The following is a 15,237-nucleotide window of genomic DNA, read 5'->3' as shown; positions in this document are numbered from 1 at the left end:
CAATAAATTCCTTTCAAAAACTTTACAAAAGCCATAGATGCTTATTGAAAATAGTTCAAATGATATGGAAGACAGAAAGATAGTGAGTGTTTTTCTGTTTGTTTGGATGAATGTGTCTTTGGGGTAGTCACTATTAACACTGGGTGTATTTCCTTCCAGATCTTTTCCAGTGTACCTACAAATATATATGTACACTTTGTAAAACACAAAATAGCACCTGATAAACACTGAGTCCCCCTACTCCCACTGCGCAGTCTACATGGACATCCTTTCATGGTGATACGATGAGACCTGATCGACTCCTTTTGTTCGCTGGAGTGCTAGGTACTAATAGCTACAGATAACTCACCTTCAGTGGACGTTTGCCATATGACAGGGTCTGTGCTCCAGGCAGACTACATGAAGTGGATCTTAAGGCTTTTTACAACAATGCTATGGGTGAACACAGTAATTGTTAACATTTTGCAAATGATAGGATTGCAGTAGAGAGAAGCAAAGCTGCTTGCTCAAACTCATGGCACGATTCCCAACAGAGAGAGAGAAAACTTTTAAAACAATTGTTGTTATAGTCAGGTGATTTATGATCATTTGAAGAAATAGTGCATTCAGTGAATACATTTCAGGGTCTGGTACAGTCTGGGAGCTGTTCCTGAAAATGCACTGGGCTAGAGGTAAGGGAGCGGTCCATTGGCCCTGGACCCCTAGTGCAAGGAGGGAGGTCCCGGGGAGAGGGGGTATGGAGAAGAGGTCTCTGAACAAACCTTGCAACGTCCATTTCTGCTGAGTCTGGTTCGAGGTGTGGCTCTTGACATGTACACTTTTCAGAGATACTTGGTTAAGATTTTTATCATGGCTCACCTGAGCAGCCATGGTTTCGAACTACCTGGAGATGTGGTCTGGAAGGCCAGTGCTATGGCCATCCTTCCCGCTCCTGCAGGAGGGGAGTCATCCTGGGACTAGAGGGCTTCGCCTGTAATCAGCTATCTCATAATAAGTGGATTTGATGCTGGTTTCGTTAGGTCAGGAAATTTCCCATTTGGAAGGAAAACGGATACTTGTTTTTGGGTTTTGCTGAGGAGCCACAGGGTTTAGAGCAGGGACTGGAAGTTTGTTGAGACACACGTGAGTGCACTCAAACATCTTCCATGAAACATGGAAATAAAGGCAGTGTTCCAGAGAGGTCCCTGGCTTTGGGATATAAATATTTCTGTAACAGAATGGTACTGGATGTCTGCTGTATTTTTTTCTCTGCTATTTTGGCAAGTTTTATTTGGTGTGTGTCTCCTGTACACAAGGTATGACATCAGTTTTTGCCACCAAGTATTTACAGCCGTTGGTTACCTCCTATGTGGGTCACTTTTGTGCCGTGGTTTCTTTGAGGAAATTGTAGGTCTCCTACCCAAAGCACATTGCCCATTTCAAGGTGCTCCTGGTTTCTGAACACCTGTGGCAGTGCCTTCCATGTGGGTGAAGCCCGCCGAGAAAGTACCCCTCCCCAGGAGGTGGGGACTGGTGATTGCCTGAGTGAGGAGGCCGGGGATGAGCTCTGGACTAGAACTTGTGACCGGCTGCTTTTCCTTCCCCTCGTCTCCCTCCTATTTTTCCACCACCCCCACTTTTTAAAAATTTCTTATAAAAAATTAAGCAAGTATTTTGGTTTCCTTTATTCGCTATTCCTTTCTAATCGTATGCAGAATGAGCCTGGGAAAGTGGAAAGGAAAGTTGTACTTAGCTTCAGATGATCCTACCAGCCCCGCATTGAGGGGCTTCCATCAGGTGGCATTGTCAAGTGGCGTTCTGGAGGTTCTCCTTTCAGTCCTCAGCGTTAACCAGCAGAGGCAGGTGGCACTTATTCCTGGTTAATGTTGAGGAAGTTGAGCTCAAAGTGGCTAAGGGAACTTCCCAAAGTCACATAGGAAGTAGCAGAGTAGAACCAAACACAGATTGTCTCTGAATCAGGCAGGTCATCAGATTCCAAAATGGGCTGTTAATTTTTGGAGGTCAAAAAGCTGAACAGACAAAGCTATTTCTTTTTTCTTCTTCTTCGTCGTCGTCATCTTCTTCTTCTTCTTCTTCTTCTTCTTCTTCTTCTTTTTCTTCTTCTTCTTCTTACTCCTCCTCCTCCTCCTCCTCTTCCTCCTCCTCCTCCTCCTTTTTTGAGCTAGGATTTCACTATGCAGCCTAGGCTGGTCTAGGCTCAAGCTGTCCTCCTGCCTTAGCGTTCTGAGTACTGGGCTTACAGGTTTGTGTCACCACACCCAACAGAACAGACATTTCTTTAAAGAAGACATGCAAATGGCCAAAAAATATGTGAGAAAAATTCTTAGTATCACTTATAATCAGAGAAATGCAAATCAAAACCACAGTGAGGTATCATCTCACCTGTCAGGATGAGTATTACCAAAAAGACAAAAAATCCTGGCGAGGATATGGAGACAAGGGAGCTCTTACACACTGTAGGGGGGTGTAAACTAGAGCAGCTGGCTGGGCGTGGGGCGCACGCTGACATCCCAGCACTTTGGGAGGCGGAGGCGGGCAGATCACTTGAGGTCAGGAGTTTGAAACCAGCCTGGCCAACATGGTGAAACCCCGTCTCTACTAAAAACACAAAAATTATCTGGGAGCGGTGGATCACACCTGTAATCCCAGCACTGTTGGGCGGCTGAGGTGGGTGGGTCACTTGAGGCCAGGAGTTCAAGACCAGCCTGGCCAATGTTGTGAAACCCCATCTCTACAAAAATTTGCCAGGTGCAGTGGCGGGTGCCAGTAATCCCAGCTACTCAGGAGGCTGAGGCATGAGAACCACTTGAACCTGGGAGGCAGATGCTACAGTGAGCAAGCCGAGGTTACACCACTATACTCCAGCCTGGGCAACAGTGAGACTCTGTCTCGAAGAGAAAAAAGAGAAAGAGTAAGAGTAAGCTAAGGCACCCACTATGGCAAACAGTATGGAGGTTCCTCAGAAAACTGCAAATGAAATTACAGTGTGATCCAGCAGTCCCACTACAGTGTAGATACCCAAAGAAAAGGAAATCAGTGTCAGAGGGGCATCCGCACCTCTGTTTCCTACAGCACTGTTCACCATAGCCAAGATACGGAATCAGCCTCGGTGTCCAACAGCAGATGATGGATAGAGAAAATGTGGTCTTTATACACAGTAGCATACTATTCAGCCATAACACAAGATGAAGTCCTGTTATTCTCAGCAATGTGGATGGAACTGGAAGATATTATGAAATAAGCCAGAGACAGATAGTTACACAGCACATGTTCTCTTATGTGGAAGGCAAAAAAGAGTGGATCTCATTGAAGTTGAAAGTAGACAGAGGATCCTAGAGGGTGAGAAGGGTGGGGGAAGAGGGAGATAGGGAGAAATGTGTTAAAGGATACAAAATTCTAGCTGGATAGGAATAAGTTCTAGTGTTCTATAACATAGGATGACTATAGTTAACAAGAATATATAGTTTCAGACTGGGCGCGGTGGCTCATGCCTGTAATCCTAGCACTTTGGGAGGCTGAGGTGGGTGGATCACCTGAGGTCAGGAGTTTGAGACTAGCCTGGCCAACGTGGTGAAACCCCATCTCTACTAAAAATACAAAAATTAGCTGGGCATAGTGGTGAGTGCCTGTGTAATCCCAGCTACCAGGGAGGCTGAGGCAGGAGAATAGCTTGAACCTGGGAAGCAGATGTTGCAGTGAGCTGAGATCACACCACTGCCCTGTAGCCTGGGCAACAGAGTAAGACTTTGTCTCAAAAAAAAAAAATGTGTGTGTGTGTGTGTGTATATATATATATATATATATATATATGTATATATATATATATATATTTCCAGATAACTGGAGGAAGGGTATTGAACGTTGCCAACACAAAGAAATGATAAATGTTTGAGATGGTGGATATGCTAATTATGCTGATCACCTACAATACATGTATTATAACATTACCATGTGTACTACATACATATGTACAGTACACAATTATGTGTCAATTAAAAAAGAAAAAACTGAACTTAGATTGGAATGACTATGAAGTAGCTAGCTTTTTCATATTTTTTATATAGACCCTAGGCATTTATTTTAGGTAAACTACCCTTGGCTTCAGGAAATGTTTAGTATTTGAATTTTAGCCTTGCATTTTATAATACAGAGAAGTAAAACTGTAGGCTTGCTTTAGATACAGTCACAGGGATTTGCCGTGATGACCTTTTTATGTAATAAGGGGGAAATATACCTGAATTAATAGGCATACATGCTCAGTTTTCTCCCTCGTACACATTTTTAGTTGTTGTCCCGGCATTGTGATACTTATGTAAACAGTATGAGATAGGTAGGAATCAGAATTTTAAGGTAAGAATACTTAAAGTTATGTATTTTTCAAACTTCCAAACTGGATATTTTACATGTCCATTATATAACTGTAATTAAATTATCAAAAAGACAATACCTGTCTTTAATATGGGTGATGCTCTAGCTTTTCTTTTCTTTTTTTTTTTTTTTTTTTTTTTTTTTTTTTTTTTTTTTTTTGAGACAGGGTCTCACTTTCTCCCAGGCTGGAGTGTAGTGGTGCGATCATGGCTCACTGCAGCCTCAGCCTCATAGGCTCGAGAGATCCTCCCACCTCAGCCTCCCAAGTAGCTGGGACCACAGGTGTACAACACCATGCCCAGCTAATGTTTAAAATGTTTTGCAGAGACAGGGCCTCCCTCTGTTGCTCAGTCTGGTCTGGGATTCCTGGATTCAAGTGATTCTCCTGCTTCATCCTCCCAAAGTGCTGTGATTACAGGCATGTGCCACTGCCTGGCCCCATATAAGTGGGATGATGACTTGAGCCTAGGAGTTCCACACCAGCCTGGGTAACATGGTACAAGACCCTGTCTCTACAAAAACTAAAAAAATTAACTGGTCATGGTGGCACCTGCCTGTGGTCCCAGCTACTCCAGGAGGCTGAGGCGGGAGGATAACTTGAGCCCAGGAGTCAAGGCTGCAGTGAGCTCTGACCTTGTCATTGCATTCCAGCCTGGGTGACAGAGTGAGACCTTGTCTCTTAAAAAAACTTACTGGCTACCTGATTATTCATAGGAAAAAAACCTGAACTCTTCTCTAAACCTCATACCTAGTACAAAAATTAACTCAAAATGGATCATAGACTAAAATGTAAAATGCAAAATAAAGATGAAAAGAGGAGCTAGAGACTGGGAGAAACTATTTGCAAACCACATGTCTGATAAAGGCCTCATATCTATAATATATAAATAACTATCCAAATTCAGCAGTGAAACCGAATCATCTAGTTTGAAAATGAATAAAAGACCTGAAGAGACATTTCAGATAACATATAAGCACATGAAAAGCTGTTCAACATCATGAGCTATCAGAAAAATGCACACTAAAGGCACGTCACTATACACCTATCAGAATGCCTAAAATAAAAAGTAGTAACAAGACCAATGCTGGTGAGGACGCGGGGAAACGGGATCACTCACACTTGGCTGGTGGGAATGGAAGACGGTACAGCCATTCTGGAAAACAGCTTGACAGTTTCTTAAAAAACTCAATGTGCAATTGCCATAGGATGCAGCACTCACATTCATGGGCAGTTATCCCAGAGAAATGAAGACTTATGTTCACACAAAAGCCTATATGTATCTGTTCATAGCAGCATTATTTATAAAGGCTGGAAACTGGAAACGACCTGGAGACTGCTCAGCAGGTGAATGGTTAAACAAACTGGTGCACCCAGACCCCAGATACCACTCTGTAGTAGTTAATGACATCCTTGTTCATCAGTCTTTCAAACTAGAAACCACCATCATGTTTACTCCCCTTTTTTCCATCCTGGGTCTGAGTGGACTTCATTTTGCATTTCTTTCCAATGCATTTTCCCTCTGTCCTTTCTGGTTGCACCTCATGCCTCATTTGAACCGTTGTAAGAGCCACCAAATTGTTTCTCTGTCTCATCATGGAATCCTTTCTACACTTCATGCCCCACATTGCCATTGGAACAATCTTTCCAAAACATGAACAAACTAACTTAAAAGAAATATCCCAGGTAGCCTTCCAAATAAGTATAAGCTTTCTGTTAGAAGTTTGACTTCTTGTCTATAGGGAACCCCAGGACTGTAGAGAGACGGATTTGCTGTCTGCATTTTCAGATCAGGCAGAAATCCCTGGAGGGGCCCATGTGGAATAGTGGCACAAATACCGGTTCTAGAATCAGAAGCCCTCATATCCTGGTTCTAACACTAGCTGGATGTTCTTGGGAAAGTTTTGATTTCATAACCTCAGAAACTCCATTTCTTAAGAAATGGAGATGGGAAAACATACTCAAGGGATCACACAAGGCTGCTGGGAGGAGCAGATGAGGGCCATGGTGAACATGCTGTGTAATCCGTGAAGTACGTCGTATGTGTGAGAAGTGGAACTGTGTGGATAGCGGTTCTGGAATCATTGTATGAAAACGATGGAAAGCACATTCGTAGTTCTGCCTGATGATACCACTGGGCACCTGTGTTGTACGTGACTGCAACATGGGTGAGGCCCGGGTCAGTACAGCTCACAGTTTGGTTTTCATGCAGTTAGAAAGGCCCGAGAGGACCCTTCCCCCCTCCAGCTGTAGGAAGGAGGCGGCTGTCTCCTGCCTCTATTTGGTGGGATTGTCTGTGGCTCCTTGGGGACAGGAATGCAGGGAGTCGGGGAAGAAAGCCGGCCTGACTGCTCGCTAGTCACCCTTCCCCCAGGAAGGAGTGGAGGGGTCATTTCGTGGTAACTTGCCAAGTCTTTCTTAACCCATCTGCTCTTTGAAATGACCAGCATGACAAGTAAAAGACCCGTTAGAGACAGATGGGCTGTGTGTCCCGTGCGTTTATGGCTTTGTGGCCTCAGAGCTGCCAGAACTCGATAGCTTTCTGGGGAACGGTGGGTCAGCCAAGGGGCTGAAAATAGAGGAAGAAAATTCACCCTCACTGCTCTGGTCTGGGAGTGATGACTGAGGAGAGCGGCATGGAGGGCCCAGCCGTGGGGTCCCTCTCAAGCACACCCTCACCGCAGTGGGAATGCGGGTCTCAACCTCCCTAGGCCTCCGTGATTTTCGTCTGTCACATACTCACCTCCAGCAGGGACGTCTATGGTGATGAGATGAGGGAGCATCATAGCACATGTGGCGCTTAGTAGGCTTGTGGTGAGTGGACGCTGGCGTCAGTGGAACAGGAGACTGGGCGCTGCATGTGGACGCACTCACGTGCTGGTGGCATGAGTGGACAGAGGGGAGAGGGACGCTCTGCCGTTCTCCTTTTGGTCTGTCACTCCCGCTGTTGTGAACAGAATCCGTGAGTGTATTCTGTTGCCCCAGTCTACTTGGTAGGCTGATTGTTCAATTTTTTGCTTCCACTTTTGATTTCTTAAGAATGGAAAAAGGAATACTTCAGTTACTTTTCTGGTTGATGGCATACTTTCCTTGATATCACCTTAATGCTTTTTAATTTCTATGTATTTTGGATGCTGGAGCTTGCCTGACATCTGTGTTTTTAGGCCTCACCCTCGAGCATAACTGTTGGCCACACCAGGACCAGAGAGAAGTGACCAGACCGATTGGTAGCAGGGCTAGGACTGGAATTCTCCAGCCTTTTGGCGCCCAGCAGGCTCTGTTTTCTGTATTGCACTGCTCTTCCCTGTTTCGACCCCTGTTAGGACAGTGGATGTGAAATGTAGCTGGACGCTTTTGGGGGTGTGCTAGGAGTGTGGCAGATGCCTCAAACTGGCAGGCAGATGCCTCAAACTGGCATTTTCCCCTGATTCTGAATTCTCATGGCTCAGAGTCAGTCTCTAGGCTACGGACCGGGAAGACGCAGGAAGTTGTTTTGTATGACAAACTATGCCAGGGCATTTTTTTCACCCGGCAATTTATTTGGTTTGGACTGGAATAAATCTCTGATATTGTTTTCTTTGACAATATTATTAGGGAGTGGAGCCTGACTTGTTAACCTAGTCCGATTCATAGTGCTTAGAATCTCAGTGAGTGTGTGTTGAACGGAGCGGAAGTGTGAGAGCATCTTGGACAGTGGTTTGCAAACCTAGCTGCATCTGGGGGGCTGTGAAAAACACATGCGTGCTTACTCCAGACCAGTTGAAATAGAATCTGCAGGAATGGAGCCTGGGCAGCTATAGTGCTGTTAAAAACCCCCAGGTGGTTCTGATATACCCTAAAGGTTGAGTAAAGGTTGAGATCCACTGATCCACAGTGAATTGGAGTCCTGGATCATAGACATGCCTTACGCTTTCACCAGCTTAGAATGGTTCTTGTGCTTTAGAACTGTGAAAAAGTGTTATGCAAACAAGTGTGGAAATAGCCTAAATGCCACATCCTGTTACTACCTGTCATGAAGTACATTGACCAGTTATTCACTCTATTCTGATCTCTACCCATTCCACCTTTTCTTCATGGAACAATAATTTGACAGTTGGTTATGCAGAACCAGAGTAAGTCTAGTTTGATTGGCGGGAAACGATTTTGGGTATGAAGTACTCTTTAGGCATTGATTGAACTCTTGTTTGTACCGCCGCTGTGCTGGACAGTTTATAAATATTACTTCTTTAAACAAGGCCTATGGAGTCAGGCTGCCTGGGTTTTGCTAAGTAGTTGTGTCATTTGGGGCAAGTTTTTAAGCTTATATAAACCTGACTTTCATCTATGAAATGGGATGACAAGGGGTCATTATCATCTCACAGGATCGTGTAAATGTGTGTGTAAAGTGCTTAGTTTCGTGCCTAACACATAATAACTAGTTAATAAAGTTATTACACCATCGTCATCATATTTAAATGTAAATATTAAGAGCTAATAAATGTGTAAAAGGTACTATACGTTTACCCATTGACTACTTTAGTTTTAAGTGGTTGGGTTAATTTATCCCTTAAATATTGGCCTCTTGAATACCTTGAATTTCAATTGAACGTAGCCAGAGGATTTCATAATTGGACCATTGCCTCTGGAAGTTGGAGCTTTGTTTGTTCGTTTGCTTTCACTTCCTACACTAAACATGTGGCTGTGCACACCTTTATGGTGACTTCTGGTACTGGGGAATCAAAGCTTCATTCGCTTCTTTGGAGGAGATGATCTTATGCTATATGAAGCACTCAGACTTTGTTAACTGTGTACCATCCAGACAAGACCAGGTGCTTCCCATGGCAGCCTGTCCTTTTCTTAGCTCTCTCATCAATCTAGCCTGTTCCTTCTATTCCTCTTTATACTAGAACTTGTCTTTGAACAAGGAATGTTGTTTTGTAACTGCTAGGTCCCCAGCAATTAGTAATGCCTAGCACATACTAGGTGCCTTCTGAATGTTAATAGGTGATAATCTAGCAGAACACAAGATAAATCCGCAGATTGAGATTTAAGCTGTGTGGTATGAACGCTGCATTGGCAAACTTATTAAATCAATTTTGTTAATACAAGTTTAACATATTTTAGTAACTGACTTAATTCAGGAATCATTTACTGAGTGTCTTCTAGGCCAGACACTGGGGACAGAAAGGTAATAATATATGATCCCTGCCTCATGCACAGGAAGTCTAGTGCGATGGACAGACACGTGCCAATGGCTGCCATGGAATATGGTGAGCATTAAGATAAAGGGGCACCCTGTGTGCCCTTGGAGCACAGAGCAGGGTTTGTGTTCTGGGAACATCGGCTCCATGTGAAAACACAATTTAAATTTTCTTTTTTCTTTTTCTTTTTTTTTTTTTTTTGAGACAGAGTCTTGCTCTGTGGTCCAGGCTGGAGTACAGTGGTGTGATCTCGGCTCACTGCAACGTGCTTCCCCCAGGTTCAAGCGATTCTCGTGCCTCAGCCTCCCGAGTAGCTGGGATAACAGGTGTGCGCCACCACGCCTGGCTAATTTTTGCATTTATAGCAGAAATGGAGTTTCACCATGCTGGCCGGGCTGGTCTTGGACTCCTGACATCAGGTGATCCTCCCACCTTGGCCTTCCAAAGTTCTGGAATTATAGGCATGTATGTATTCATCCTTTTAAATATCTGCGGGTAGCACTTAACTTTAAATGGGTACTAATTAAACTATTGAATGACTTTAGTATGGATTGAATGACTTTGCTTGGGCCTCGTTTTTAATTTCCTTCATTAGAGGAAAAAAAAAAAAATGCACGTTGAATATCCCTCATCCAAACTGCTTGGAACCAGAAGTGTCTCAGATTTCTTTACATTTTTGGATTTTTGAATATTTGTATTATACTTGCTGGTTGAGCATCCTGAATTCAAAAATTCAGAGTCTGAGCTGTTCCAATGAACGTTTCGTTGAGCGTCACGTCAGCACTCAAAAGTTGTGGATTTCAGAGTTTCTGGTTAGGGAGACACATCCTGTATGGGTGCTGGAATGTCGCAGGAGTTCTGGACCAGAGGTTGGGTGACTAGGGTTTGGTTTTCGCTTTGTTACTAAACAGGCTGTTTTCTTCCATAAGCTCAGCTTTAAATCCCCCGGTTGTCAAAGAAAGGAATGGGCCATCTGATGTTTAAGGCCTCTGTTAGTTCTGACTTGGAGACACCTGACTTCAGTTCATCTTCCTTAGGAGGGGACAAAGAATATGGGAATTTTGAAATTGTTAGTCAACATCTACAGGGTCGTTGCAGCCTGGTTTTGGGTAAAGGTCATCTTTAGTGAGCCCAGGGAGAAACAGTGGTTTAGCTGTCAGCTGAGAGGGATAAGTGGTCCTATTAATTTTCCTCTGTGTTAGTGAAAGCATTGTTAAGGGTCACAGCGTTAGTGGAGCTGGCTGGAAAGAGGAGGGGAACTCACTGTTACAGGTTATATTGAATGTCTTTTCAGTCACTAAATGCTTTTTATGATATGTTTTTCAGGATTTCAGTGTTGTATGATTTCTCTGTGTTAAGCACAGGAAATTTAACATCAGCAAAAAAGAATGCTCTTTCTTTTTTTTTTTCTTTGAGATGGACTTTCGCTCTTGTCGCCCAGGCTGGAGTGCAGTGGCGTGATCTCAGCTCACTGCAACCTCGACCTCCTGAGTTCAAGGGATTTTCCTGCCTCAGCCTCCTGAGTAGCTGGAATTACAGGTGCCCGCCAGCATGCCCGGCTAATTTTTGTATTTTTAGTACAGATGGGACTTTGCCATATTGGCCAGGCTGTTCTTGAACTTCTGACCTCAGGTGATCTTCCTGCCTCGGCTTCCCAAATTGCTGGGATTACAGGCATGCGCCGCCATGCCTGGCCTTGAATGTTCTTTCTATGGGAATCTACGAAAGCCAACTTTTGAGTCTAGTGGCAGAAAACCTCTTCTTCATTGTTTAGCTGTGCTGTCAGCTTGGAGGGCTTCAAGTCCAGCTGAAAAAGCTGTAGTATTTTAGGTCAGTTGGCTGTCTTGGAGAACTTCATGAGCACTGGGCTGGAGTGATACTGTCAGAGTTCATGAGCTGTTTGAGACTCTCAAAGCCTAGATACTGGGGTTGCCCAAATACGTCAGCTGGACTCACTGTTTCTCTCGGGAGTCGGGGGATGGAAAATGCTGTGGTCTTAACTCTTCTCTTAATTTTGCAGTACTGTTATTAATGGTAGGAATGATTTCATACGTTTGCATTTCGCTTTGTAATTCACAGAGAATTTTAAAATCCGTTATCTGATTTTATTCCCTCAGCAGTTCTGTGAAAAAGGTAGAGCACTTTCATATCTTCTGTTTTCCCATGATTCTCTTGTGGCTCACAGAAGCTAAGAGCCTTCACCAAGGTCATAGGGTGAATGAGTCGCAGAGCTGCGAGTAGAGGCTCAGGCTTCTAGTGACCCTGTTTCTTCCTTGATAGCTCGCTCTGGTGGCGCTATGTTCAGGTAACTGCGCATGCTCGGTTTGGTCTTTTGTAAATCCCTGCCCCATTTCGGGGGAGGTTCTTGGGAGGCTTCTATTCGTTTTGGAGCATTTAAGTATCTTGTCCTCTCTCCCTCTTCCCAGATGCATGGGCAGTTCTGCAGGCCCCCAGGCTGGCCCTTGTGCGTGGGGGCGTCTCCTGCCTCCACGTTGCTTGCATGCCCCCTTCTGAAGGTGCTCTTCCCCGCATGGAACCCCCTCGTGCTGCCTCCACACTGCAGGCTGTTCGGTAAATGTTCCTAAGTCAGCATCGTTGTTTTCTAGAAATGGGACGGGGTATGGATGCCAAGTTCTTTTCTGTGTGAAGTCTTCGATTGTATCATCTTGCCTTCCCTGTGTGTGCTCCTTGAGGTTGTCGCTGTGTTGTGGTCATCTGTGTTCCCTAGGGTGCCTCCCTTGGAGTCCTGGCGGTATTAGACATGTAGTCAGTGTTCACAGCCTAAATGAAAGAAAGGCCAACAGAGTCATTAAATCTGGAAAATGACAAGTGAGGGAAAGGAATTTTTATTGGAGGCATGTGAAAAAGAAATCTTTTTAGCAAAGTTGACCTGTTTCTCAACTGAAGTTGAATTTCAGCTCAGAAAAGCAGCTGTGTGCCCAGATGGCTTTGGGATTTCAGTTTGTGACAGATGAATTGAATTTGTTGTTGTATGACTGTGTTATCCTTTTGTGGTTTTATTAGGCCTTTCTCCCAAACGGAATCGATTTTTCTATAAAACTCACACTTCCTTTTTGAGAAGTGTAACACCAATTGTATGGGATGGTCTCCCAAAAGATTACCAGCCAGGAACCGAACACACTGCCTGAGACTCACGGCCCCTGGTTTCTGCCTGTGCAGCTGCAGGGCAGAGAGGCACGCTCGAGCTGAAATCAAGACGCATGTCTGCATCTTCTCTTTCTTGACTGCTGTTTCGTCTCTGAGCTGGCCTGCCTTCAACGTCTAGGAGCTTGGTGGGTGTAGACACATTACGGTATGGAGGAGGGATACGGCGTTGCCACAGCCAGGAGACTCGCTGAAGTCTCTGTTCTCTTCCTGCTCACTGCTCTGACTTTGTATAAGTCACATGTGTAGGGCTGTGCACAGTGGCTTACACCTGGAATCCCAGCACTTTGGGAGGCCAACCTGGGAGGATCTCTTGAGCCCAGAGTTTGGAACCAGTCTGGGCAACATGGTGAAAGCCCATCCCTACAAAAAATAAAAATTAAAAAATTAGCCAGGTGTATTGGCTTATGCCTGTAATCCCAGCTACTGGAGAGGCTGAGGTGCGAGAATCACTTGAGCCCGGGAAGTCGAGGCTGCAGTGAACCATCATCACGCCACTGCACTCCAGCCTGGTCAGAGCAAGACCTTGTCTCAAAACAGACAAAAACAAACAAACAAAAACCCATGTGTAATAGTGGCAGTAGTTAACTTTTGAAAGTTTGAAGAAAAGTTTCTAAATCACCCGTGACCATGGACAATTTACTTAGCCTTTCTATGCCTCAGTTTCCTCATCTATGAAAAATGAGAGAATATGGTACTGATCTTACAGGATCATTAAACCATTGCCCAGATTGCTTATAGAGCTAGAGCTTTTTCCTTGAAGTACATGAGTATGGTTGTCAGACATCTGAAACCCGAAGCCATCTTACAACATCATTTGGATGCTACCCCCTCTTCGCCCTCTTTTTCCATTTGTAAGGGACAAGGATCCAGGAAGGAAAGAATCAGCTTACAAAGGCTTTTGTTACAATTAATCGTTCATGTTCTTTCTTTCGGTATCTTATTCTCTGTTTACATTTTTTTTTTTTATTACATTTTTTGAGACAGAGTCTTGCTCTGTCACCCAGGCTGGAGTGCAGTGGCACGATCTCGGTTCACTCCAACCTCTGCCTCCCAGGTTCAAGTGATTCTTGTGCCTCAGCTTCCTGAGTAACTGAGATTACAGGTGTGTGCCACCACGTCCAGCTAATTTTTATGTTTTTAGTGGAGACAAGGTTTCGTCATGTTGGTCAGGCTGATCTTGAACTCCTGAACTCAGGTGATCTGCCTGCCTCAGTCTCCCAAAGAACTGAGAGTACAGATGTGAGCCACCGCCCCCGGCCGCTGTTTTCATTTTGTAACACTAGCGTCACTCCAGTGTAGGGTGGCTAGGGGTATTCTTCTTTCCTGTTTCCTGGTGTATTTTCCTCTACAGTATTGATCACTCTTTAACATACTTTTTGGTTGTCTGTCGCTACCTACAAAAATATATGTTCGCTGTTATATCACCAGTGTCTGGCACATAGATAGTCAATATTTGTTGAATGAATGAATGAATGAATGAATGGGCTGAAAGAACCTTATTCTTCTTTCTTCTGTCAGTTCACACCAAATGCTTTTGGAAAATGCTATATGAACAGGGATCATAAGCAGCAGAGGTTACACACATGGCTGTGGGATAGCCCATCATCCTCAGATAATTGTCTGGAAGGAGGTGGAGTACTTGAGTAGAAATGATACAAGATAACTTCTTCAGGAAATCAGCCAAGTGTCACAGCTTTTCACACAGGCGTGTGATGTTTGCGTATGTGTGTATGAAGAGCTGTCATGGCCTAGAATCACGGGCCTTTAGATCCCTTGTACAGATAGAAAAGTAAAGTCGGAGGCCCAGGAATGCTGTAGGCCACCAAGGTAGAGTCCCTGTCTGTCCTTCTCAGTGTCCGGTCACTTCTCACTGCACTCCCCTCTTTACTCCTAAAGCCACTTTCCCTGACTCTGAATGTGTAACCACGAGGGAGAAAATGTACTCCAGGCTCACAATTTGTGGAGAAAAAGCCCAGCACCTAAAAATAATGTTCACAAAGTTTGTACCTAGAAAACGTGGCCATTTCTATCATGTCTTTGAATTTCCCTGTTTCTCATACATTTTATAAACAAGACAGTAGAAGGAGATTCGTGAACAGCAACTTTAGAACAAGGGGGAAAAAATCAAACCTAGAGCATTCCAGTTTCTGTTTTCTTCTCAGTTTAGGGCTGAGGCACTTGAGCTTCCTGTCTAAGGGACTACTCAAATCTGATTAGAAGCCATTGTGGGCTGGTAATTATCCATAATTTTAGGAAGACAGATGTAGCACCAACTCTGTTCTCTAATAGCAGGCTTATTAATTTTAAATTTGCATGGCAGGAGAATCAGATGGCGAGGTGAGATAAGCATTCAGATGCTTGGTCAATGATAGCTGTTTACTTCCACGTGTCACATGGGGATTTGGGACCCGGGAAGTCCACTGAGAACTGATGATTGTCTGTCCCCTAACCAGCTGGGTTCTTTTTCATCCTGAGCTCAGAAAGATTGCTCCTACTGCAGCCAGGGAAGACAGGTTGTTGACT

At 44.3% G+C, this 15,237-nt stretch overlaps 1 long non-coding RNA gene across 1 annotated transcript; it reads right to left on the bottom strand.

The window, feature by feature from the left end:
• Positions 1-1,055: 1,055 nt before the first annotated feature.
• Positions 1,056-11,729, bottom strand: LOC140711140 (uncharacterized). The gene is made up of 2 exons (XR_012092263.1): positions 7,110-11,729; positions 1,056-3,332 (listed from the first exon to the last, which is right to left on the bottom strand). It is a non-coding gene; the product is annotated as an uncharacterized lncRNA (long non-coding RNA).
• Between the last annotated feature and the right edge of the window lie 3,508 nt (positions 11,730-15,237).

The sequence above is a fragment of the Chlorocebus sabaeus genome, unplaced genomic scaffold (assembly GCF_047675955.1).
Source record: "Chlorocebus sabaeus isolate Y175 unplaced genomic scaffold, mChlSab1.0.hap1 unalloc_scaffold_217, whole genome shotgun sequence".
Classification (NCBI taxonomy): Eukaryota; Metazoa; Chordata; class Mammalia; order Primates; family Cercopithecidae; genus Chlorocebus; species Chlorocebus sabaeus.
This window is presented reverse-complemented; position numbering and strand designations above follow the sequence as displayed.